Source organism: Anser brachyrhynchus, assembly GCF_964034855.1.
Source record: "Anser brachyrhynchus genome assembly, chromosome: 24".
In the NCBI taxonomy this organism is placed as follows: Eukaryota; Metazoa; Chordata; class Aves; order Anseriformes; family Anatidae; genus Anser; species Anser brachyrhynchus.
The window spans coordinates 2,913,550-2,938,586 of record NC_137717.1 but is presented as its reverse complement, the minus strand read 5'-3'; the positions used below and the strand labels follow the sequence as shown (position 1 = coordinate 2,938,586).

The window sequence follows — 25,037 nt, the reverse complement described above, 5'->3', positions numbered from 1 at the left end:
TTTTTCTCAGAAGTAAAATATAAATATTTAATCTACACATCTAAACACAATCTACACGTACAAAGAAAACCTATGCCTCATTGCTGGATTTTTTTTTTGGCTAATAAGTAGGAGTTTGCGTCTGAAGCTTGCTCAACAGCTGTTTAATTATTATGCAATCTGCTAAATATTTGAGAACGCCGGATCGGAACACAGCACCTAGGTCTGCGGCATGCTCCCGGTGCTCGGTCTGGCACTGTGTTACCCTAGTATAAAGACGGCTACGTAAGGACAGGAGCGGAGTTACTCCGCGTTTACACCGCCGTGGCTGGGAGCGTTACTCCGCGTTTACACCACAGGGAGCAGGCTGCGATCCTGCCGGTGAGATCTGCTGGCTTATACCCACTACGAGCGCCGCACCGAGCGGCTGGGTATTTGCAATATCATCCCCTCGGTGGGCGCAAGGCGATTGCTCTACCCACGACATCCTGCTTATCTCACCTCCCTCCTGCTCAGGAGGCGGCAGTGGGATCCCCCGCGGGACAGCCGGGGGCTTGGTGTCATTCTGCAGCCCCCAGCGTGGCGCTGGGGGAGGCCTGGGGTCGGCGTCACGCTCCCCGCCCGGAGGCTTGGCGTTGGATGGCGCCGCAATGCCGAGCTCTGCTGAAGCACCACCAGAAGCGACTCGGCGCCGTGACGGATGGCCCGCGAGCCAAATGCACGCGCGGATCAGACGCGTGGCAGCGGCGTGAGATTAATAAGCGATTGTAAAAGCAGACCACGGGGGCAGCCCGCCCCATCCCAGCGCTCGTGTCTGTGATCTTTGGGGCTGTTTGCACTCGGGAGTTGACGCCCAGGCGGCGCAGCCCGGCTCTCGGCGCTTTCCTCCCTGCGGAGGCAGCAGCAGCGGTGGCCACATGCAGCCCCCAGCGGGTCCAGCTCTGTGAACGCCCCCAGCCCTGCATCCCCTCGCCCTTCCTCTGCTGGAGAAGCTTGGCCTGGAGGAGATTTCATTTTGCTTTCTACTTTTTTAAAAGGAACCACCTGCACCTCTGGCTTTTTGCTTTTCTTTTTTTTTTGGTGTTTTTTTTTGTCATTTTGTTTTGGTTGTTGTTTTTTTTTTTCATTTTTTCCCTAAGATTGTACTCCTGCTGGTGTTTATGACAATAATCGTACATCAAGAGGTTTTGAAATTCCCCCTCTTGCCTCGCTGAAGTCTCCATGCACGGGGCTGGGCTGCGGCCGAGCTTCACCCGAGCAGCCCCGCGGGGGGACGCACCGGGTTTGGTTCTGGCTGTCTCCTTCGAAGCTGCGTTTGCCTAGGGAAGAGGTCAGGGCATCGACTGTTTGTGTGATTTGCAAGAAACGCAGAAAAGACAATCAAATTGGATTGGAGTCTGTGCGGGAAAAAAAAAAGCATTGATTATTTTGTAGAAATAGGCAGAAAACAAATTCTGCGGGTAGTAATCCTCCTCCGTGCAAGTGGCTTTTCTGAGGCTCATTCTGCCTGCCTGGAATTTTATTTTGCAATCACCTTCCCACACTCTGCAAATGAAGTTTCATGTAGAAAAAAAAAAGACAAAGCCAGGCTTTTCCAGGCTGAAAAAGGGGCTGGGGACCGCGGTGTCCCTGCAGTGGGGGAGCCAGGACCCCCAGGTGGGATCAGAATTTGGAGCACGAGGGGAATTTGGAGCACTTTGCCCAAAAGGGGGGCTAGGGCTGAGCTGCAGAGCATCAGGGCCCCTCCTGCCACTTGTGGGGTCAAGTGCTCACATGGGTTTCTTTGGGATTCTGCTTTCTGCATGTTCACTGCTGCAAGTGAAATGCTTTTTTTTTTTTTGCCTTTTTTTTTTTTTTGCCTCTCCTATTTTTACATCACTCGATTGCCTTTGTGACTTCTGCAAAATTTCGGTTTGTACTCCCGTGGCCGTACACCCACTGCTCCGGCACTTGGTGGTTGATGAAGTTATTTCAGGTCATGAGATGCTTTGTGTGTCAGATAACGTATTCGAGTAATTTCAGCAGGATATAAGGACGGCAGTGTAAATTGTTTGGTGGTAAATTAATTCTGAATACATTTGAATAACAATGTTACCTCTTTATCGCAGAATAGTCTAATTATTTGATCTTGGCATCCTCTTGAGAACTTCATGCAGGAAATTAAGATCAAACCGCACAGCAGAAAAAAAAGAGCCCCTCATTCATCCTGGGGGAAGGAGTGCCGCCAAAATACACAGCCCTGCTTAGTGCTGGGCTGCCTCCTCAGCCACAGCGCCTGCTTTCTCCCGGCCACGTGCCCCAAACCCGCAGATTTCTGCAGAATTTCGGGGCTGGGGGTGTCTCGTGTGGGTGTGGGTGTGCAGGGAGCCTCCCTGCTCCGTCCGTGCCGCCGGGAGCCCCGCACGCAGCCGGCTCCGCAGTGAAGCCACGCTCGCCCCGCGCTGCCGCTTTCTGCCTCGTCACCAGCAGGTGCAAATCCACCGCTCGGCACTGCATTTCTCCGTTGTTTTTGCCGACGAGGCCGAATGGAGGCTGGTACCTCGGGAAGATTTTTTGGTGAAGCCTTCACGACGCGGTCCCGCACAGGACGATACGAAAGGTATCGGGAGCAAAGCTTGTCTCGCCCTGGGAAGCGAAGCGCTCCTCGGGCACGGGTCGGCAGCCTCGCCAACTTCGCAATCCCAATGAAATGCGGCTCTTCCCTCTCCCGGCGCCGGGCCCCGCAGCAGCAGAGGGCACTGTTCCTCGCCGCTCCTGCGGCTGCAGGTGGGAGGCAGCCCCCTCGCTGGCCACCCTCCTGCCAGCTCCTGGGCGCTGCTCGCCTGTGCCAGCAGCCAGTGGCAGCTCCGTGGAGCGGCTCTGCCAGAGGAGCCGCTTCTCCGCGGCGTCTCGGGGAGACACAACGCCAAGGAAAGCCCGACGCCGCGTGGTCTGTCTGTAGCGAGCGTTAAGCCTCCTAATCCGGTGTATTGCATTTCTCCGCCCGTTACGCCGTGCAATCTTCTTTCCCTCTTTCTGGCTGGAGGTTTAATGGGATGCTGTCTAGACTCCTTTCCTTTTTTCTTTTTTTTTCTCTTTGCATAGTTGGAAACCAGGGTGGTTGAAGTCTCTGGGCAAGGCAGAAAACAAGCAGAAAGCATCAGAACTCGACGGGCAAGGGGGGAGAGGGGCAAATGATGAAGAGGAGCTGGGGGCTGAAGGCGAGGCTAAAAGCTCTGCTACCGGCAATGCTGCCAAGCAGAATACACGTGAAACGAGCAGTGCCGGCTGGCACAGAGCCGTGAGGATTTCAGCTGCTGCGGCTCTGCAGAGGCTGCTGTTTGCAGGGGCTGCACGGGCGGCCGCGACGATCTGCTGCTGAACACCACGGGCTTGGGGGCCCAACTCGGGGCTGTATTTTCAGGCAGGGATTGTTTTTTCAGGCAGGGATGGTCTCATTTTGGATTGATGTAGAGGGGATCCAAGGGGCTGCACGTGCTACCCATGTTCATTAACAGTAAAACCAGAGATAACGTGCTGGTATTTAGTGCTCCTAATAAAGCCCCAAATAGATTCAGGTCGTTGCTGCTTCAAGCACATCCTGGCCTTCTTGCTCAAGTCACACCAAGATTAACACCAAAACGAAGAGTATTTGCACCTTGGATTACGTGTAGTCGGTGCAGTTACCACGTCAGCAAAGCACCCCCAGTTAAAAGTCTTTAGCCATAGATATAAACCCACTAATTTCAAGGGAATAAAGCAAACATCCCAAATTACAGAAACGCCCAGGTGAATTCTTGAATTTGGGATGAGCACCTTGCTCCTGGCTGGAAACTGGGCACCAGGGAGCCCCGTAAGGGGCCCACAGAGCGCCAGGTACTCCAGTAGTGAGCCCACACCAAGGCTTTTGAGGCTGATTATTGAAATTAGCCTTCCCCATCCTCGACATCTGCAAACAGCAGCTTCAGGAGCGTTCATTAGTGCCGCTGCGGCGGTTCGGGTTATCAGGGTGGTTTGTAATGTCCAATAAGGAGCGGGAAGAGGCCATCGACTGCTCTCACCTCGGCCATGGGGTCCTCATTAGCCGGTAATGACGTTTGATTGCTGCAGCACAGTCCTTTGTGCAAATCAGGGCCATACAGGCCAGCTCTTTGAACTCACCAGCGCCCAGGTGAGCAGGAACAGAAGCCGTCCTTAAAATAACAAAGCCAGTACTGCAAAATCCAAATTTGCTTGAAGACGTGGAAGTGTGCGGCGCGAGAACCAGCGCGAGCTGTGGGCGGCTTTTCCCCCACTTTAATGACTAGATGGCTGTCATCTCTTACTTATCTCCGGGATGAAACAGTAAATAAAATCTGGTATAACCCACAAATTTAGCTGAGTTATGACTGTCTATTGGGACTGAAGTGTTAGACTTGGTGGTTAGTTTTGCAGCGAATTCAAAGCACTCAGAGTAAGTCACAGCAGTAATTTTGCGTTCCACCCCCTGCTAGATGCTGGGCTGCCTGGGTGCAGCCTCAGGTAGTTTTCCCCGGCTGCAGCAGAAGTTGCATGCTGAAACAGGGCCCGATTCGTTACGAACAGAGCAAACGGCTACAGCACGTGCTTAGCCCAGGACCCCAGAGCAGATTTTCAGATTTTCGGGCTGTGCTGCCCGCCTGGGTCCTGCCGGGGGCTGTGCTGGGGGGAGCACACCTTGCAGGCGTCCATCCGAAACGGTGTGTCCTGGTGCTGGGGGCTGGAGAAACAGAGGGCTGTTCTCAGAGCCATATAAATAAAGGTTTTCTGCAAACTGAGCAGGTGCTGCTCGGTCTGATTGTCTCTGATTCACATCCTGCTAGAGGTGAATTATTAATCTCATATATTCTGCGAAAAGACGGCTGGTATCTATCTTCTAGTAAAAACCTGTGCAGACCGAGACCATTTCCTAATGGTTTCGGTAACTATTTGCTTTCTTACATCCATTTAAAGCGTTCTGACAGCGTAGCAGGACTGCTGCTGGGTGGCTGACAGCCTGACCACAGCATGGGCAGCGAGAGGTTCTGGGTCCTCCGTGGTGGAATGAAGGAAGAGCTCTCCCTGAGGAGCACAGCCTCAGCTGCCACCTCGGCACCCTCCCTGCCTTCCACCTGGCAGCGTGGCCAGCACAATGACTTGGGCACAAATGGAGTTTCCAGGAGTATTTGGTGTTTCAGCCGTCCGGGGTGGTGTCAGACCCCCTGCAGGACGTCCTGCAGTGGTTTCCATCACCACCAACACTGCTGCTTTCTGTGCTGACAATCACAGGCACGTCGAGGCACCAGGATATGATGCAGAGATTTTTAGAAACACCTGAGCTCTGCAAGATCCTAGTCCTGACCTGCAGAAATATCTGTATTCTTTCCTCCAGATTCCTGTTACAGGAAGTTTATCACAGACTGTTTCAAGTGCTTTTCCCTAGGGGAAGCATCCAGCCACCAGGCATTTCCTTTCTAAAGCACGGCTGTTATCTGAGCTTTTGCTGTTGTTTATTAATACTGCTGTAAGGCATTCCAACGACATGCTTTGCCTCAGTTTTTTAGAAGCCTCTCACTTCACCTGTTTCCTGCTTCTTCCCTTCAGAAGCAGATGTAAGCTCGCCATGGAGAAAAAAACATTAGAATACCAGCCAGAAACAGACCCCAAAAACCTACTGGCCCGATCCCTAGAGTGACAGAGAGGCGGGTGGTTTTTCTGAGCCACTTTTCGCTTTGATTTCCCCTTATCCTCCCTTTCTGCTCCAATTCTTGTGATGCTCCTGCTTCCTCTGCCCATCCCCTCGCTGCACCTGACCCTCCAGCCGTGCACCGGTGCCGTGCATCGCGCTGCAGCGCCGAGCCCAGCTCGGGGCAGGTACAGCCACGCTCGTCTTCACCAGGCTTTGAACCTGGGCCTCTCTGCAGCCTTGAATCTAGTGCTGTGTTTTGGGGCACTTTCTTCCCTTGCAGTGATCCTTTCTGGCTCCCCAGCCTGGCAGCAGGGCAGTTTGGGGTGCCCAGGGCAGCCCGCAGCACTCCCACCTTGTCCTGCTCCACACTCAGCGCGTTGCTGCCCAAGGGAAGGGCTCGGAGCAGTCCCACGGCCCCGCACCGATGGCAGCTGCAGGTGTGGGCACTTCCCAGAGAGCCTGGGCAGGAGAAGTGGGAACAGAGCAGGCAGGCACGCAAGGTGCTCCTCCTTCACTGGATATGCAATAAAAGGCACGCATGGTTAACCTTACAAGTGTAGGCTGCTTCTTTGCCCGCACGAGACAGGTTTATAATATTTTCCCTTCCTTTTTTAACACTGGGTCCTTAGTGCAGCTCGTGATTTATTGATTTAATCCATTTCCTTATTGACAGAATCGCAGAATCAGAAAATCAGAGCGTGGGCTGGGTTGGAAGGGTCCTCAAAGCCCACCCAGTCCCAGCCCCTGCCATGGGCAGGGTCCTCTCCCACCAGCCCAGGCTGCCCCAAGTCCCATTTCTGGCCCTGAAAACCTCCAGGGATGGGGCATAACGCATTGAAGTGCCCCATCAGTGCCAGATAATCGATCCAGTTGTGATTTTAAGTGTGCCAGAGTACATGTATGCGTACTTGTGTATATATTTTCACCCTGCCCCACACCGTATCATTGTCAGAGCAAATACAGCCTGCCTCGCTGTGTTCCTTTTCCAGTGGCTTTTGTTTATGGTGTGTAAAAAAAAATCACGACGTTCCATTACACCTTGTAAGTTTTACGGTACTTGAGAGGTTTATGCTGTATGAATGTAAAGGGCAATGCAATAATGCAAAGGGCAGTGAGACATTTTTAAGCACAGACGGATACACAAGGAGCTGCAGAGATAAATCTGGGTGGATAATCATCCCAAAGTGTCTCTCCTGTTTATGGGATAAAAAGACATTCACTGCAAATCACGCTCCAGGTCACTTCTGCCCTGGTTTCTGGCTCTGCTTTGCATTATAGGCTGGCTAAATTGTTCTTAATCGTGATCTCTGCCCTGGCGTGCAGCCCGGTCTCTGCTGTGTCCTGCGCCCAGCGCTCACCCCGGGGTGATGCTGCAGCTCCCCATCAGGATGTGGCACATTGGTCTTGTCCAGTTCAAGGACTTGTGCACAAGGATTGCTTTGTTTGTTGTCCTCTGTGAATTAGGAAAGGGCTCATCTAGACAATTAATGATGGGAGGAAGCAAAAGGAGTCAAAATTACCATGACTGATGCTCACAGATAGCTCAGATGAGATAGAAGAGCCAGGGTTCAAAGTCTCCTCGCAGGCTGGGTGTTTGCTGCTCTGTTTGATATGGGAGGAAAAATGCCCGTGAGCACAGGTCGTGAGTTTTGGCAAAGCAGTGGTCATACTAAAACACATCCGCTTCACAGTGTCTTGCTGCTCGCAGAATTTTTAAATAGTCCATGAACCCTGTTCCAATTTGAATGCTCAGAATGAGGCACTCGTAAGTAGAATACGAGACAAAATGTCATTACTTTTGGAGGTCACGTTGAGTGGTACACACAGGCCACTGTTCCAAGTGCTTCGTGCAAAATCTCATTTGTTTTGTGAGCTCACGACGGCAGAAATCCCGATTTTTATGCTATCTCCACGTGCTCAGTACTGTCCATCGTGGGAAAAGATTTTCCCTTCATTACATTCAGTTCTACCAGCCTGGCACAGAGACAGGATTTTCCTGGCCGCAGCCATCTCACCACAAGTTGGGAACTGAACTGCAGCCTGGAAGTCCCGAGGTGAGGAGCTCCCGAAGCGGCAGGCGCAGGCTGGCTCCTGGGTCCCGAACCCTGCCGATGGCAGGGGGATGGCATTGTTTCAAACACCTCTGCAGCCTGGATGCCACCCCTTCTTTTTTGTCCTGCAGTAATGCCATTACAATTCGAAGCTGTAAAAGGGAGGCTCTTAGTTTAAATTTCTGGTCTATAAATTCTTTAAAATCTGTTTTTCCCTTATAGGGAACAAAAACCATTTTCATTCTCATTTTATGCACTTTTCTTCTTACAAATTTTTATTTCTGCATGATCAGATTTTGTCGTCTTTACTTTGAAGAAATTCAAAGTGAGCACTTGGACGTTTAGCTTCAGGGTGCTATCTAGGTCTGGCTCCTAACATTTGAATGGAAATTGGCTTTTACGTTTCTTTTCCTGTTCACCTCCAACACTGGGAAAGCGATGTCCAGAAAGCGTGTTGCATGGCGTTAGATGAAGCTGGTAACATATTTTAAAATGCAGAGCTTGTCTTTGCGCAGGAATCAACTTCAATTAAGATTTGAGTTATAAATAAAAACGTTGAATAAGAACAGTTCTCTGCTCTTCTAGCAGCTACCTTCAGCCCCAGTGATGTGTTTCAGTAGACAAGGCTGGGTTTGTACACACGCCCATCTGGCTGTAGACTGCTCAGTAAGGCAGCAGTTATATCCTTATATCCACTTCTCCTTCATTTTCTTCCACATTAATGCAGTGGCGGTGATTTGAGGAAAGACGTGGCACATTTCCATTTCTGCAGTGTAACTTTAGATCTTAAGTGTGGCAATCTGAGGGGTTGGCTCCATCTCCTCCAATTAGGCAGAGAGCAATGGCATACTAAAATCTGAAACCAAGCCTGATTCGCATACCATCCTCTTCATATTATGGATTCCCATTTAATTCTCATACTTTTTGGAGGCAATTACAACCTGACTAGCTTCTCCCCTCATCCCTTCTCATCCCCCTGCCCGCTGCTGGGCCACAAGGAAGCCAACGACATTCATTTGGGACTTGGCAGAGGGGATTTGTTGCTCAGCCCCACACAATTAACCCCTGCTTCCCTCCCACCAAAATGCCCCTTCAGTTTGGATGTCCAACTCCAACCCTCACCCTCTGGCCTCAAAAGCGGGGGGAAGAAATTCATACAGTTGAAATCCTGGACAAGATGTGCTTTCTCCTATTTTAGGACAAAATAAATAAAAATTTGCCTTCACAGGCTTCCTTAGCACTGGTTGGGAATCTTGCTTATTGCCAATGGCTGGAAAGAAAGCGCCCACTGTTCCCTGGGTTCCTATAGATCCCAAGGGGTCGGGTCCCACTGGTTTGGGGCAAGCTGCTGCCTTCAGCCCCAAGCTCCGGCTCCATCTCTGTAGGGGAATCTCTCCCCCAGCCCCATGAACACATGGCCCTGGAATCAGATCTGTGCTTTAGGGTTAGGGTTAGGGTTAGGGTTAGGGTTAGGGTTAGGGTTAGGGTTAGGGTTAGGGTTAGGGTTAGGATTCGAGTTGGTTAGGGTTGGGTTAGGGTTAGGGTCGGACCGCATTACTGATGTCACTCTATGTAGTTACGGACCTCCGTGTACTCTGCGAGTGTTTGTGGGAAAACCTATTTTGGTGTGAATTAAGGAAGTTTATGCCGTCAGGATTGTAATTCGTAAATCGTTATGACGGCTGCATTTGGAAAGAATGCACAGAGAAACCTGAGTAATAAAACTTGCTATCAAGGGAGCAGACTTGTGGGTCCTGGATAGAATTCTTGTCCAAGGGTTGTTTATGATCATTACAAAATAAAATGTGTTTTTACGTTGTTATTGCTAGCAAATTACCTGTAACCCCACTAGGGAACTAATAATTTTTCCTTTGAGGCCATACTACTTCCATTTGTGTTTTTTTTTTTTCTATATACATTTTTCTGACCTGTTAGGCCATCACTTCTGATTTATAACAACAATAATTATTTCTAAGTGGTCAGAATGCTGAAGGGTTAACCACCCTTTGATTTCAGCTGGCAAAACCTAGGCGCTGACAGTGATGGATGTCAAGGGGGGAACGGCTGGTGGCGTACGTGCCGTTTTTTCTCTGGTTTGCTTTAGTGGTGCTAACAGCCTCTAATGGGGAGCACGGATTATTTATGTTCTTCAGCACTTCCTCATTAATCTCACAGTGTACTTGATTTGGAGATTCCCGATTTCTTGGTTTCTTAGTTAGCATTACACACTCAACAATGCCGAGCGGTGGAAATGACTTCGGGAAGTGCAATCCATTTGGATTCCCATTTGGAATGATGCAAGAACAGCCTTTGGAATCATGTCATCAAAGCCTCACCTGAGAGCAACAATCGTGGGGATAATTAACCATGAGAAGCTAGCAAGGATGCAGGACCGATGCCCGGGGTGGCAACAAGGTGGCGACTTCCCCGAAATACCTCTGCATGGCACAGAGGGGATCTGTTAGGATCCCCTAACAACGGAAATTACGGCTGGAGCAGAGCAGGACGGAGCTCCAGCAGCTCTTGCCCCATTTCCCTGTCCAGAACATGCTGGGGATTTTCCTGTGGCCGCTGCCCCAGGGGCAGAAGCCCGTGCCCACGCCACGAGCATCTCCTCCAAGGAGCTGGGACGGACCCGCACGCACCCTGTTCCTTCTCTGTGCGTGCTGGTAGTTGGCTGTAATAACCCTGCCTGCAAAAAGCAGCAGGAAGCTCAAGATCAACCTGAATATGAAGGTTAAGCGAGTCCTAAATTATTCATTGCCATGGTTACCGGGATGATTACACCTGTTGTTTCCGACGTGCTACCTCGCAAGGTCCCCCCAGCGCAAGGTGGTGGCAGGGGACCACGGCCCCTGCACCTCCTGTGCTGCTCACAGCCCCCAGACCCGCGCGCCCTGGGCACACGCTGCCACGTCCACGAGGTGCTGCCCATGGCAGGGACAAATCCAGCCCGTGACTAATTGCATCTCTGATGGCAACACAGCGATTTGTTAGAGCTGCATTTCCTTTACAGCCTTTCAAAGCCTTATTTTTAGAAAAGTATTTTTTGATCTTTCGCTAGCTCTCGTCGTGCACTGTACCAGGCTCCCCGCGTGGCTTTGAACAAATGACTTTGCTCTTCTGGGCTTCAATTCTGTGCTTGCAGAAGAGGGCTAAGCCCACTCCTTGCTCCTCTGGGCTGTTGGAATTGGGGGGGTTTAAGGCCTGTGACGTGTGTGTGCAAATAGCTGAGGCTTTGGGGTCTCGGAGGCAGAGCAAGTACACAGGAGCAGGCACAACCCTATTAAAGTGGTGAAATAAGGAGATTACAACCCAGAACTCTCTCACTTGAGTCATTTTGGGAAAAGTAAAAAATAAACATGTATCCTAAATATGCTTTACTGCTTATTTAATGTAGATTTTAAAAGTTGTTTATTGAAATTTAACAACTGTTTACTCAATATAGGACTGTAAAGCCTGAAAAATGTAGTCTTAATAATCCCTTGGTATTTAACTAATGTACAATAGCGTGTGCTATTACATCCCAATTAACTCCCTATTTGAGACACTTCATTAAAAAGGAGGCCGGCTTTAAAGAAAAGTTAAAAAATCATTAAAACATCATCGGCTCCCCATCACTTGGCTCCCCCCCAAGACGCAGGGTTCTCCCTGCTGGTGCCACGCACATCCTGCAGCAGAGCGCGGGGCTGAGCGGTGCTGGGGCAGCCCGGTGGGGGCTGTCCTTGGGCACAGCGAGGAGACCGGCCTCCGCGGGGCTGGGGTGGAGGCTGGCAGCCAAGGCGGTGGCCTCGTGTTGCCCTCGGGCCTTGGAGGCAGCCCCCTGCCCTGGGAAGGATGGCTTTGACCCCATGGAGCAGCAGAGCAGAGGTGTGGGCAGAAGGAGGTCGCAGCGCTGATATTTTACGCTTTCTGGATGCCAGAGCTCTGCAGGGACTGGAATAATCCCGCTGGGGTCTGCTAAGGTTAAGAACGCCCCGCAGAAACAGCAACAGCAGCTTAGGCTTTATCACTGTCATGGGCCACAGCAAGGGGCCACCCCCTGCGGGACGCAGCCACCAGCCTCATGGCCCCTTTTCTGTGCCAGAAGCGCTGCTGCAGAGGAGCAATCCTGGAAGCTGCACCAAGGCCAAAATACGGCACGATATTTATGGGAACCTTGGAAATTCTGCACTGCTGCTGCCCCCACTGGGTGCCCGAACGGTGCTCTGCCCTGACCTCCCCTGCAGTTGGTAGGAATCAAGCTGGCAAATACATCCCCATATCCTTATCCTGCCCTGTGCCAGGCTTCCCCGGGCAGCCCGCGTTAGCCGGAGCCCTCGGGACATTTCCGTCTGCAGACAGCTGCTTGCCATCCAGCCAAGAGGCTTCTCCTGCCTCTCTGGCAGAAAAAATCCAGCCCCCCTCTAATTCCGGCGTGTTTGAAATGAGAAGTGACAATAGCTTTGTGCTAGCTCCCCAGCACGATGCGATGTTCATTTGTCTAAGTGCATTTTTTGGTTTTAATTATCAGCCTGAGATTCACAACTGAGGAGTACGGGGGCCCCACAAGGCATGCCTGACTGCTTCAAGGATGAAGTTTGTTTGCTCATTCAAGTGCTTAAATAGAGCTCTTAATTGTGTGGCTGATACTACAGCACAACGCAAAAAAGGGGAAGGATGGGGGAGTGGGATCCAGGAGCCCCAGTGCAAGTCCCAGCCCTGATGGAGACCCTGGGTAGACCCGCAGCAGACCTGCACGCTGCACCCACCCCGAGCACCACGGGCAACATCCCAGTCCCAGCTCAGTGCTGCTCGACCAGAGGTTTACAACCACGGTGTCACTTCTAGAGAGAACCCACGTCCCCGTTTCCTCCTGGAGGCAGACGCAATAAGAGATGGGTCTGCCATGTAGCAGCTCATTGCATTTTGCAGGGGATTTCGAGGCCAGCCCCGGTTTATGAGCAGCCCACTGACACAGCGCGTACAAACCCTCATAAAAACCCTGCTTTCCCCCATCCAGCCCACAGCTGTATTTCATTCGTGGTCCAAATCTAATAAGAGATAGCAGAGATTTCAGCAGGGGAACCTCTGCTCCCCCTCCAGCGCCGGCAGCGAGGCTCCGGGGATGCCAGAGGGAAAGCCTGAAACGCCCACCCTGCCCTTCCCTTCTCTGGGACGCTTGGGTCCGGAGGGAAAAGCAGCTTCAAAGCGAAAGGGAAATGCAAACATCCACTCCTTTTGGGTGTTGTTGTTGTTCCAACCCCTTTAAAATAATGTTTGGATTTCGTGTATTGCTAATTACATACACTGGTGTTCTGCGGTATTTAATGCCAGCCAGTGATGGATGCTCTGTAATCTTGTATAAGAGAGAGCACATTTGTTTTCTAAGGCTAACTGCACACAATCTGTTATTGTATAATGCTGAATACTTCAAGGGTTGGTGCCTTTCAGCGTGGAGCATAAAAGCCAGGCCTCCCTGACAATAACCTTCATTAATCAGGCCTCCCTAGTTCGTGAGCGCCAGCGACCACGACGTCTCCTTTGTATGGCAAAGCTTGCCAGGATCCTACTTTGAAAAACCTCCCTCCGATCTTCCATTCTTTTATTTTTCTTTATTTGCTTAAATGGGAAAACATCCTCCCGGTCCCTCCGCCACCCTTTCAGTTGTGTCCCGGACGTGCAGAATTGCTTCTGCTTTCTGACGACCAGGCAGCTTAAGGGGGGGAGGGCAAAGCAGCTGCAACTTGCTGAGAGGAGCGAACTTCACTTCAAGCGGATTCAGCTTCTTTTGTTTTTCACGAGAGCTGTGGAGTGTTCCAGAGCTTTAAAAAATACGGCCACTTCTCCAGGCTCCTGAAACATAGGTTTAGGGGAGAGGTGTTCTGAAGGCTTTCAAGAGAGCTCGAGGCGCAAGCGAAGGTTGCAGGGAGCTGTGTCAGCGTCCTCTGGGACACCGGGGTAAAATCCTGCAGGAACCTCTCCTTTGGTGCCTCACCTCCGGTTAGGGACAGGGTTCAGTGGGTGATGGCGGTGGCAGGGGGGTGGCTGGACCAGGTGATCTCGCAGGGCTCTTCCAACCTTATTCTAGGATTCTGTGATTCTCCTGGTTGTCCTGCAGCCCACGGCTGTGATTTTAGGTGTAGCCCAAACTCGCTCTGAGCAGATGACGATCACAGTATTTAGCAACACTCGAAAATGAGCCTGCTCGTACTGAGGTGCCTGAATATGTAGGGAATATTGAGGTGCCTGGACATGTACCGCGAACAGGAGCACTGTGGCTGCAGCTGAACAGTTCGGACTTGGGCAGCCTGTAAGCCCGACCCCATCCCGGCAGTATTTTTCTCTGCAAGCCAGCCTCAGAGGTCCTTGCCTGCTCTTGAAGGGCAGCTCCTCCGCGCAGGCAGAACGAGCTGCTAGCCAAAATAACGCTAATTATTAGGCTGTGTCGGAGCAACTCAGAAAGTTGCTAGTAACAGCTATCTCGTGCCATTCCCACCAGCAGAGCTTTAGCTTTAACTGCTAACTACGGCTTAGAAAGAGCAGTTGGCTTCCAGCTCTGAGCCTGCACAGTCGCTCTCCCAGGTTTCGAGATGCAGGGAAAGTTTTTGGGTGTTTTTTTTTTCTTTTTTTTTTTTTTTGCACTGTACGTTTCAAATGCTTCATTGTCAAACTGGTTAAAGGCCCTTATTTATAAAATGTGTGCGTCTCTTTCAGCTTAACTGAAAAGGCATTAAAATAACTGCAGCTGTGGAAAGAATAATTACAGCGAGATTTTGTCAAGGACTCTCTTGTCTGATGTTGCCATCTGTGACATGGTGAATGCAAAGATCATTTTAAACATAGGCAGTTAATGTAGAGAATAATTTGAGAGCTTTAGATATTTATGGCAAATTATTTAACTTTATAGTTTGGTTTTATGGCCTCATTATTCCATGTAGGAAGGATCTCTGCATTCTCTGTTGTTCTGCACTTTGATTTTCACTTTGTGACGGAAAAGTACACCGCAGTGAAAGTAACACTTCACGCGTTTCCGAAATGTTTCAAGGAGACATCGTATTAATCAGATTATTTTCATGCTCTTCGCTATCATCCTTGGTGCTTTTTACAAAAAACCTTCAGGGAAGGATGTTGTTATTGACCAGGTGCTAACAGTCAGCCCTTCAAGCATGGCTGGTGACAGGGGCTTGTGAACACCCCATTTTCACATCAGTTCTCTCCCGGCTCCTGGAATATTGGTTTTTAGACTCCCACGAGGACATTGCCGCATTATTTCCTTCACCAAGCCCCTAACTGCCAAATTAAGGGCAGGCTGCCGTATTGGCAGAGAGGAATTGGCCGCCAGAAACAAAACAAAAGGGGAATTTGGCTTTCCTGATACTCGCTGCTCCGTCAGCGGGGTTTAGGCTGGAGGGAAGCCGGCTGTGCTAATTAATCAAATTAGGGCGCGAGCAGCCCGTGGGGGCCAGCTCCTGCATGGGACGCCGGGCGCTGCTGTGCTCCCAGGGCTCTTCTGTCTCCTGCTGCCATTTCCCAAGAAGTCATCCTGCCCTGACACAGGGCAGCAGGCCCCAGGGAAGCTCCCCCCTGCCCGTGCACCCTTCGTGCCACTCTCGGTGAGGTTTCAGCCACTCTCCCCAACCGGTCGCCTCTGCTAAGCAGGACGTATATATATATATACACGTAGATAAAGTGAACGAGTGACTTTTAATGTGCAGCTGGGAGGATGTTTCTGCTGACTGAGGACGAGGCTTGCTCCTTCTGGGAGGCTTTATGTGGCTCCGTGTGAAAAGCAGCGCTTCCCTCGGTGGTGCTGCACGTCGTGTCCTTAACCTTGCCGTGCCTCCCCCCGAGCTCCCGTGCCAGGCTCCCGCTGCAGCTCCGCAAGCCCGAGGACGTCCAAGATGGCACAGAAGCCTTTTAGTGGATGTGAACCTTACAGAGGCATTCAGGCCATCTTTCTGGATGCTGAAGTTGTGTGGCTGCAGCCCTTGCTTGACCTCCTTTCCGACTTCCTAAATGTAAATGGGAAGGGGAAAGAAACTGCCCTTTTCCGCCCTGCTGCCTTTAGCACTGGCTCCAAGCGTGCCTGCGGATAATGGTTATCTCGTGGTGGAGAGGGTGGGCAGCTCCAGAAACCATCTGAGCACTCAGTGACTGCCAGAGGTGGGCAGGGGAAGGAAGGAAGGTTCCCTGCTTGCCCTCGGCCGTGCCGGTGACACAAGGAAACCTCCAGAGCCTCGCTTTCCTCTCCAGGTTGTAAAGGAGTCGATGTCACATCTGGCTCCGTCTTTCCCATTTCAGTACCAAAAACTAGACAGCCAGCTCCACCCGTTATGTACCCAACTTCAGATGCAAATATTTGAGAGCACATGAAGGAAGGTCTCAAGAACAACATTTGTGAAGCCCTGGAAGTCTGGCACTGCCAGGTGTAAGAGCAGAGGTTTGTTTAAAGGAGGAGTGACTTTGTGTGCACAGGTCTCTTGCACTGTTTGGGAAATTTTGGTAATTTGTGTATCACTGGAAACCTGCCCTGCAAACAAAGCACTGGGTAAGCAGTTCTCGGCCAGCCACTCCCTCCTTGTGCTGCATCAGGGTAAATAAGCACGGTTTAAACACAAATTCTCCCAGAGCAGATGTGCTGGCTGCTTATACCCCAGTATTTCATGTCTTCCTCTGCAACACCTTCCCCTGTGTGCCGGGCCACGGGAGGTGCTCCTGTCTTGCAGCCCCCGGGAGATGCTCCTGTCCTGCAGCCCCTGGCACTGGCCAGGGAGCCCCACATCACCCATGGGACCCGCACCCCGCTGGAGCTGCCAGAGCCTTGGGTGATGAACGCAGAGGCAAAAGCTGCAGCGATCCTGGGTTCTAAGAGATTGGTTTAGTGATGGGAACGTAGAGGCCTTGGAAACATCTCCAGGCAGCAAAATGTACTCATCGAGTGTGTGCTTCTCTTGTTTGGCGTCCTTCAGCGCAGACAAGACCAAAGTCTCCACCCTTTGTCAGGTGAGAGAGCTTCACTCTGTGTGTCAGCGAGGCACCGGCATTATTTTGATCGATGGGCAGAGCAGCCGGGAGCCGGCGCTCGTTCCTCAGTTTGAAGGGCTGTCTTCTGCTACCTCCCAGTTTGGGTATATAAAGAGGAAAATCTATGAGGCGTTTGCTCCGGACGGACGGAGGTGGAGCGAGAGGCCCTGGCCATGGATCGAGATGTGCGGAGCTGCCTCCCCCTGCCCGGCTCGCGCGCGCACAGCCCAGGGGGGCGGAAATCTCCCCGCGCCCTCACCCCTGCCTACTGAATCGACGTTTGTTTGCAGCCGGCTCAGCCCCTCAAGTGAAGATACCCTTGGCTCTTTTTAACACAGCGCTGCTTAAAGACGTGTCTTATGGGAAAAGCCCTTCTCTGAAGATCATAGAAGTCTGGCCCTGCGGGGCTCTGCCAGCGGCATAGGCTCCTTTTGTCCATACGTTTCTTTTCTCGGTGCATAAAGGCACAGATGGGCAGTCCCTGGAGGCTGGCATGCAGGGTCTGTGAGGACACGTGTGTGTGTGCATGTCAATACACACTTGTCTGAGAGGGAGAAGGGGAGCACGCATGGCTCCAAGCACAGCAGTACGATGCACAGAGAAGTAACAAAAATTCCCGGCTTTGCTGCAGGCTTTGCTATTGACTCCGACAGCAGTTTTCAGCTCGGTACAACTGCAGCGTAAAGGTGTGTAAATAGCTAGTTGTGCACAGACCAGCCGACGCACAGCTGGCAGTCGCAAAGCTCACGCACCAGGCTCCTTGGTGAATTGGTCTTCCTTGGACCCGACAACCAGACATTAAGACCAATTTTTTGCTCTTCTATTCCCAGTGGTGTCCTGCGGCTCCCCTGGGTCCGCCAACAGAGACGTCAGAAAATTTGAGATACTTTTACCTTCTCTGAATGTGACTTTGTAGCTGAAAATAAGGGAACACGGGGTAATGCAATGGGATCTGGCAGCTCTCAAATACGCATCCGCATACCCCCTGGCCAAAGCACGAACCCCCCATTATGTCCAGCTAAACCTGGGAGACCAGACCAGGGAAATGAACATCTGCAGCCTGTGTGGCTGTTTGCAACACGACGTGCTTGTGAACGCAGTGCTTGGACACGGGGCTGGGGGAGGGCCACGCTTTCATGGCCCAGCAGCAGCAGCAGGACCCTCAGTCCCTGGCCCAGTTAGCAGGGGAAGACCCAGTGCTTGTTGCGCAGCTACGAGTCCTCGTGCTCTTTGGTTTCTTTTCCTCTAGCTATCTTCCTCGTTAATTCAAATTAACATTCATAATGCAGCATCTATAGGAACATGCCTTCCAGACTCGGAGACATTTCTGTTATGGTCAGGATTAATCACAAGGGATAATTACAGTATTAAATGAAATAATTAAAGCATTATGACTCTAATAACCAAATTCATGGATATTAGCTTCCGAGAAAAGACAAATATCGGAACCAGAGAAGTTTTGATGGATGCCTCTGGCTGCATTTATTTTTCTTTGCATTTTCAATTCAAAAACTCCCAAGCATCTGCCACAGCAGAAGAGCTCACCTTAATTTGAAAAGGCCGGGTAGCATACAAGCAAGGGGGCTGATAGAGCAACGGGCTACTGCAGAAATGCTTCATTAGTGGTGATAACGAGGGGACAGCGGGCGCCAAGAGCTCTGTAGTGACAGAGCTGGGTTATATGGGAGAGCTCTTCCCTCTCCCTGCCCCTTGCCAGCTATGAAATGCATCCAGGTGCCACCGAGGCCAAATCCCTACCCCAATTGCTTGTCCCCAAAGGTCTCCAGGCTCTGGCAGCTCCACTGAGAAAACGGAGATTTCCACCGCCCCCAGGAGACCCGTCCTGCAGGCATCAGGAGTCCTCCTGGGAGAGAAGGAGCGCTCGGCACCGCTAACGCATGCGCAGCCCCCTTCCTGCATCCCGTGTCCTTCTGCTGGGGAAGGAATGAAGTCTTAAAGTACTATGCAACTGAAAATATTTAAAAATACCGAGTATGTGCCTTTATGGATGCCTGCATAATAGAGTGCTGAGAGCACCACGAGTTGCTGTTACGTCTGCCCGCGCATCTTCTCAGACAAGGGAATGCAAAACGCTGCTGGGAAAGCAAGCTCAGACACTGGTAGCTATCTGGCGCACAGCTCTCAGCACGGGCAGATAGCGTGTTACAAATGCAATGACGTTTAAAATACCCAGACTAAGCAATTTCATCTTTTCAACAAGAAATACTAATTCTAGATATAAATTAGGATTTTTATCTTACAATCCCTCAGTGACTTAGAGCACAGCCAAATTTATATTAATATTGCATAATTCCTCTATCAGGCAACAAAAGGAAGAGTTCCTTTTGCTGTCTGGAAGCGGTTCCTGCGGTCGGTGGCAGGCATCAGCTCAGTGTGAACTATTAATATGCCGTGCTCCATATGCAGCCTTGTATCTCTGTTTGCAGCCTATATATGCTACTCGTTGGTATCATTCAGTTCCCAAATAGAGATATGACTTACTGAGCATTTACACTTCACAGCGTGCATCCATATGTATTGTTTCCTGTGGACACACAGCTCTCTTTCTGTGCCCCGTGCCCTAATATTCATGCACAAGTTCCCCCCGCACAACCCCATGCAGCAGCTACCTGCTTTGTATTTGGGTGCCACTCGAGTCCCCTGCCTGCAGAATACATTACGCCACTTTAGGTCCTGAATTCCTTCGCAACGTTACACTACGCGAAAATCTGTGCATAGTTCTGACAAAGCAGACAAAATCCAGTTGCAAATGCTGCGCTGTTTATTGATAGCTCCATAATACCGGCGAGGTGGGTTGCCAGACAGCTGCATTTCCTGGCATTTAAAAAGAATTCACTGTAATGTATTGTAATACATTAGCATAATAATTGGTAAGCATTCGCAGATGAATAGTTTACTGACTGATAGATTTTGTACAGAAACTGTGAAGGTTACGTGGAGGGTGAAAACATTTCACTGTGTCAATGAACACACTTAATTTTTCTGGAAGTGCTATTTAAATTGTGCAGTGCTGGGACATTAGCATAACAAAGACATAATGCATTAGTTTGTGCTGTAATAGGGAACACTGCCCTACAGTGCCTTCACCAGGTGACCCATGAAAGATGGGGGTTCGCAGTGTTCCCGTACCTGTCTACTGGAACGTGGAGAGATTCCTCTCAAACCGCAGCCCCGTGGCTGCCTCCTGCCCCTGCACTGCCTCCTGCTGCCTTGCGGCACGGGCAGTCCTGCCTCGGCACGCTTTCTGATGTGATCAGCTCTGGATCCTGCTTTGCTTTCCCACATCATCAAGTCTGGAAGTCCCTGCCGCTCTCCTCCCCATGCCCTTCTTGTCCTAATCTCTTCCATCTGACACCCCTCGGGGCACGGACCTGGTCTCTCCCTGCGCACGTTCATCGAGAACCACCCCGTGGGGGACCTCCGTGTCCTCCTGCAGCTCGCAGTGAGCGCCTGAGCCCCAGCAGCCGCAGGGCTTGAGGTGCTCAGGGGAAATGTGGTCCCCTATAACCTCATGTCATCTCCACCTGGGATAACTTGGCTCCCACGTTTTCTCTGGGTCTCCTGCGTTCTTGGACATCAACAGATGTCACCTGTGTCCCCTCGAGATACTCCTAACGCTGGCGAATGGTTTGCACTCCCTGGCTTCTGCCTCATTCTTCCTTTCCTTCAGCCCACAGCAGGCCGTCGGAACGACAACTTGGCAATTAACTTACAGAAACCCAAAATTGAATCAAAAGGGACAGAGCTGAGTCTTTTGGGCAGAAAGTGTTTGTGAAAACATTATAAGTCAAGTTTTTGCTTGCCATTATGTATGTTAATTCCATTGGCACCTGGAATAAATTGGGAAAAATGGACGTGAGGAGGAATGAAAGATTCCTGTGATGAGAAGACGAAGCTTTTATCTCCACTGACCAAGCAGAAGATCAGACATACGCAGAGACTTTGCCCGATATGGGATCCCAAATCATTTTACGATGCGGTTACTGCTCATCTCCACATCAGGAATGTGTTTAAAGAAAATAATCAAAGGAGCTTTTTGCCCAGGTGACAAACCAAAGATCCTTTCTTTCCGCACAACTATTTGACCTGCAGTTCCTACCAGAAGTGTACAAATTTTAAGTGTTTCAAGCTTTCATCTGAAAGCCTCATGAACAGCAAACTCTGGAGTTCAATGCATTTCGTCCAGGAATGATGGAAGGATGAATCAAACCTCATTTGCAGAGATCTTTAATCTTCAATGGCATCTGTGGCTCTCGCTTTTGCTTTTCAGAACGTTCCCATGGCATAAAGAGGGAAGGTGCAACCCGATCTGTATTTACCTTCAGCACTGCTAAGGAACAAGGCATCTTTCTGTAGATTTTTAAAACCACTGTGTAACACAAAATACATGGGATATGCATTAGAGATTAAAATACTTCCTAAAGGTAAGAATATTTAATTGCCAGAAGAGATGTCCTATTACAAATAGAGATGTTTAGGACTACAGGCAGATGAATCCACTGGTAAGGGGTCCCACAGACAGACAGACAGACAGACAGCCCCCCTTGAGGATCTCCATCCCCCAGGCAGAGCTTTTCCAGCTCTGAGCACTGACCCGCTCCCTTGTGAAAGGCAGAGTAAACAATTAAACAGCTCTTGCTCTTGTTATTTTAACTGTGAAAGCCGGCTTCTGGCGGCTGTACACAAATATGACCCGGCTGGCTCCCTCCGTCTAATTGGTAATAAGGAAATTGAAATGCAATTTATAGTAACAAATTCCTTCCTGCTTTACAGCCGCAACGTGTTTCATTAACACACAATTCCACAGCAATTTGCACTATTAGGGACACATTTGCTTTCAGTTAGAAGAGATAAAATTGAACGATATGGAGTGTAATTATGGGGTCAACGCCATACGTGTCAGTCCTATTGCAACACACCAGGTTTCCAGCAGGGAACCGACAGGAATGGCTCCCGTAAGACATTGGATTACTGCTTCCTATTTGTGTCCCTGGGAGCCACAGCGGTGGGCACGAAGCCTACAAATGGTGGCGCTGCCCCGGTGCCCCCAGAATCATCCCCATGGACGGAGCCGACAGATTTCAGATTTATGTTTGAAAACTGGCCCCGCTTCTAGAAGCGCATCACTGATCGAATGGCACGGGAATACCGCGGTTCTTGCTCCTTCTTCCGCAAGCCCTTTTCTATAACTGCGCTGTAACACTGTCATTCTTTCCCATGCCCCTTTTTCCCCACTCACTGATTTCACCGTGGTGAGGGGAGAAGGGGAACAAACCCCCCCAGTCTGCCACAGAAGACCGGCTGTGCTCTGTCCTGTCTCTCCTGCTCCAGCCCCCGTCAGGATCCACCAAAGCCCTTCGGGACCTGTGCGGTACAGAGCAGCCTCCCTGTGCTAAATAAAGGTTTCCGAAGAGTTTAGGGCTGTTCAGACAGCGACAGTGGGAACTGTGCCAGCACCTAGACACTGTTTTTCTACATTACCACTCAGTGCTGTTTTTAGCTGCTGCATTAGGTGCACGATATACGTACGTCTGCTTCATTCCACGCGCTGTATTTTAAAGGCGTAGCACTAAGCAAGGAAGGGCACCGTATTGCGAGGTGTTTTGTGAACTAAACGTTGCCGTTAATCCTGAGTATCCCTTCCCGTGGAGGCGTGAGGCTAGCTTACAAGGAGGAGGAACAGCAGAAGCAACTGAGCGCATCCTGGCGGGGTTTGGTGGGGCAGCTCTGCAGCGGGTGCGCTGGGTGCGGCAGCACTGGGAGGAACCCCAAACCCACCAGGACCCGCCCTGCAGCTCGGTTTGGAAGGGGCTGGCAGTGGCACACAACATGTGTCCGGGCACAAAAGCACAGAGCTGCCAAAGCCAAGGAAGGAAGCAGAAAAACGTTCACAGGGCAGCTGGGGGAGCAGGCAGCGCTGCTCACGTCGCACGTCTGCGAGCGCTGGGGGCGAGCACAACGCCTGTAGGGCAGGAGGCAGTAGGGCAGCTTCAAAGGGAAGCCCCGCCAAAACAGCAAACACTCATCAATTTTTACTTCTGCTTCTTTAGAAGAGATCTATTATTTATTTCTGCTCAGATCTATTTGATAATTAGCAGCAAAGGAAAGTCTAGCAGCAGATGGGGACATTCCTGGGGAAATTTCAGTGCTGAATATTTTATGGAGTACAAACGCAACTTTCAGCCCTTTGCTTTGGACCGAAAGTGACTGCAGACAATTTGAGAAATTGAAAAAAAAAAAAGTTATTTGCTTAACAAATAAATTGTACTTTATTAAAACCACAAGTTTTTATGTTGTCCTGAGGACAATGTTAAAATTCATTTCAACACTTTTATGTTTCACTCCCAATGAAAACAGATCACTCCAGCAAATGAAAATGACGGCAATCCCTTGAGAATGCAAAAAAAGAAAATCCTGAGTGATGAGGAAATCCCACTGGTAATTGGGATTTTACAGAAAAGGAAGGGAGACGTCTGCAGGCACAGGCACCTCGGCACCTTTTCAGGACTGGCGGGGCGTGAGCTGTGTCTGGCTTCAGACAGGGACCGCAGATACGGCACTTAATTACTTTCTGTCCCAAGGGACGCCAATTGAAAAGTCTCATTCTTGCCTTTGTTGCTCGGGGTGAATCACTCTGTTGCTCAAATCCTCAACTGCCAAGTTGTCACCAGGAGATGGTAACGGGGCTGCTCGGCGGCAGCTCCACTGCACCTGCTGTGTGTTTGTGGGACAAATGCCGGCTTCTCCCTCCTCTTCTGGCATGGTTTCCCCTTGTCACTGCAGAGGGGGACCCCACTGCCTCGACCCCACCGAGAGGGAGCCGAAGCCTGATCGGTTCTTTAGCATGCCTTTCATGCTCAATATCTATCACTTTCCTCTCTTCCTCTCTTCTTCTTTCCTTCTTACAAATTCCCAGAAAACTCAACTTTTAAATGTTAAATTTTAGTGTTGCAAATACCGTGTGCCAAAAATATTGTTGGTCTGTCACTGAAGACTCAACATATGTTAGATATGTCATCAGGACAAGAAGAGTGCTGCCCCATAGCTCAGCACCAGGACGCTGGTGACTCTCAGACCACGCGGATTTTCCCGAGTGCCCTTCCCTGCGCCAGGAGCCCAGCACCAGCCCGAGCAGCCCTGCAAAGCCAGGCTGACCCTTCCCTTGTCATGGTGTGCTTGGTACGGGGCCGTGGTGTCGTCCACTTGGGGAAACGAAACACAGCTGTAGCATCAGCTCGAGCTTGTCTTCATCAGCTTTCCCCCAAAGCAGCTTCAGAGTACTGGCATGCAGGAGAGAAGACAAAATAACAGGGGGAAAAGGCACACAAAGCGCGGGTATTAAGAGGATGCTCCTTGCAGTTCAGTGCCTGCCGGCACTGCCGCTGATCAGGGACTGTGCCAGGGGCTGTGGCGATGTCCGGGTCTGGTTCTTATCGGGGCTCAGTGAGCAGTGGTGAACGGAGTGATGCAGGAATAGAGAGAGCATGGAGGGAGCAAATCTGCAGTTACATAGTCGAGGAACCACCGTGAGACTTGGATTTCATTTGGGAAGCCTGAGTAGCCAAGGAAGAGTGCTAACGCAGTTTGGAAACATCTGTTGCATTCTCCCTTCAACACTGCTGCTTTTCCTGAGCGTATCGAGTGCCACGAGTGCTCTTGATTAGGAGATGAGCTTTTGGGGAGGAGAAACAGCCTCAAGTGTCACGGCTGGAACAAGCTGAGTCTGGGCAGCGTGGTGCAGCGGGCCAGGGAGGGAAGGAACAGCCGAGCACGCAGAAACTGGCAGAAACCACGTCTCCATCTACACCAGGAGCCTCCCACAGAGCCCTCGGGGTCCCCACGTGGGGAGCCGTGCGGGGATGGCACCGTCCCCTTGCTGAGGACACAGCGAGCTTGTCACAGCACGGCTGGCACCAGGCAGCAGTGGGTGAAGGCACTCAGTATTGAGAACACCCTAGAAATGAACGGTGCGGTGCTACGTCGTAAAGTTATATCCTGATATTAGATGCTTTGTGTGCGCAACACTAGGCCGCCCCCATATATATCGGGTAATAAATGCCCCTTTGGTAGGAGGAGACAGTATTTCATTGCAAAAGTAAAAAATAATAACGGGGGAAAGTGCTATCTCAGCTTGCTGCATAAACAGCTAAAATAAGCAATATGCAGGCATATCATTTCGAACACAGATTAATAATTTCTGTTCTGAGAGGTGGTAGCTAGCCTGATTTATCGTGGCGATGGTATTATGGTCCCAGACTTTATTGTCCTCTAAATTATACCGCAGTCTATACAGGAGGCAGACAGGGATCTAAATC

At 50.6% G+C, this 25,037-nt stretch overlaps 1 protein-coding gene and 1 long non-coding RNA gene across 2 annotated transcripts in view; one reads left to right on the top strand and one right to left on the bottom strand.

Annotated features, from left to right (window-relative positions):
* Nucleotides 1-25,037, top strand: part of GRIK3 (glutamate ionotropic receptor kainate type subunit 3) — a 140,285-nt gene that overhangs the window by 2,913 nt on the left and 112,335 nt on the right. The window lies entirely within an intron of this gene.
* Nucleotides 1-25,037, bottom strand: part of LOC308182565 — a 43,597-nt gene continuing 18,560 nt past the window's right edge. Inside the window, exon 2 of the long non-coding RNA XR_013941885.1 lies at nucleotides 1-25,037. This exon is cut by the window's right edge and continues 14,005 nt beyond it. This is a non-coding gene — a long non-coding RNA (uncharacterized lncRNA).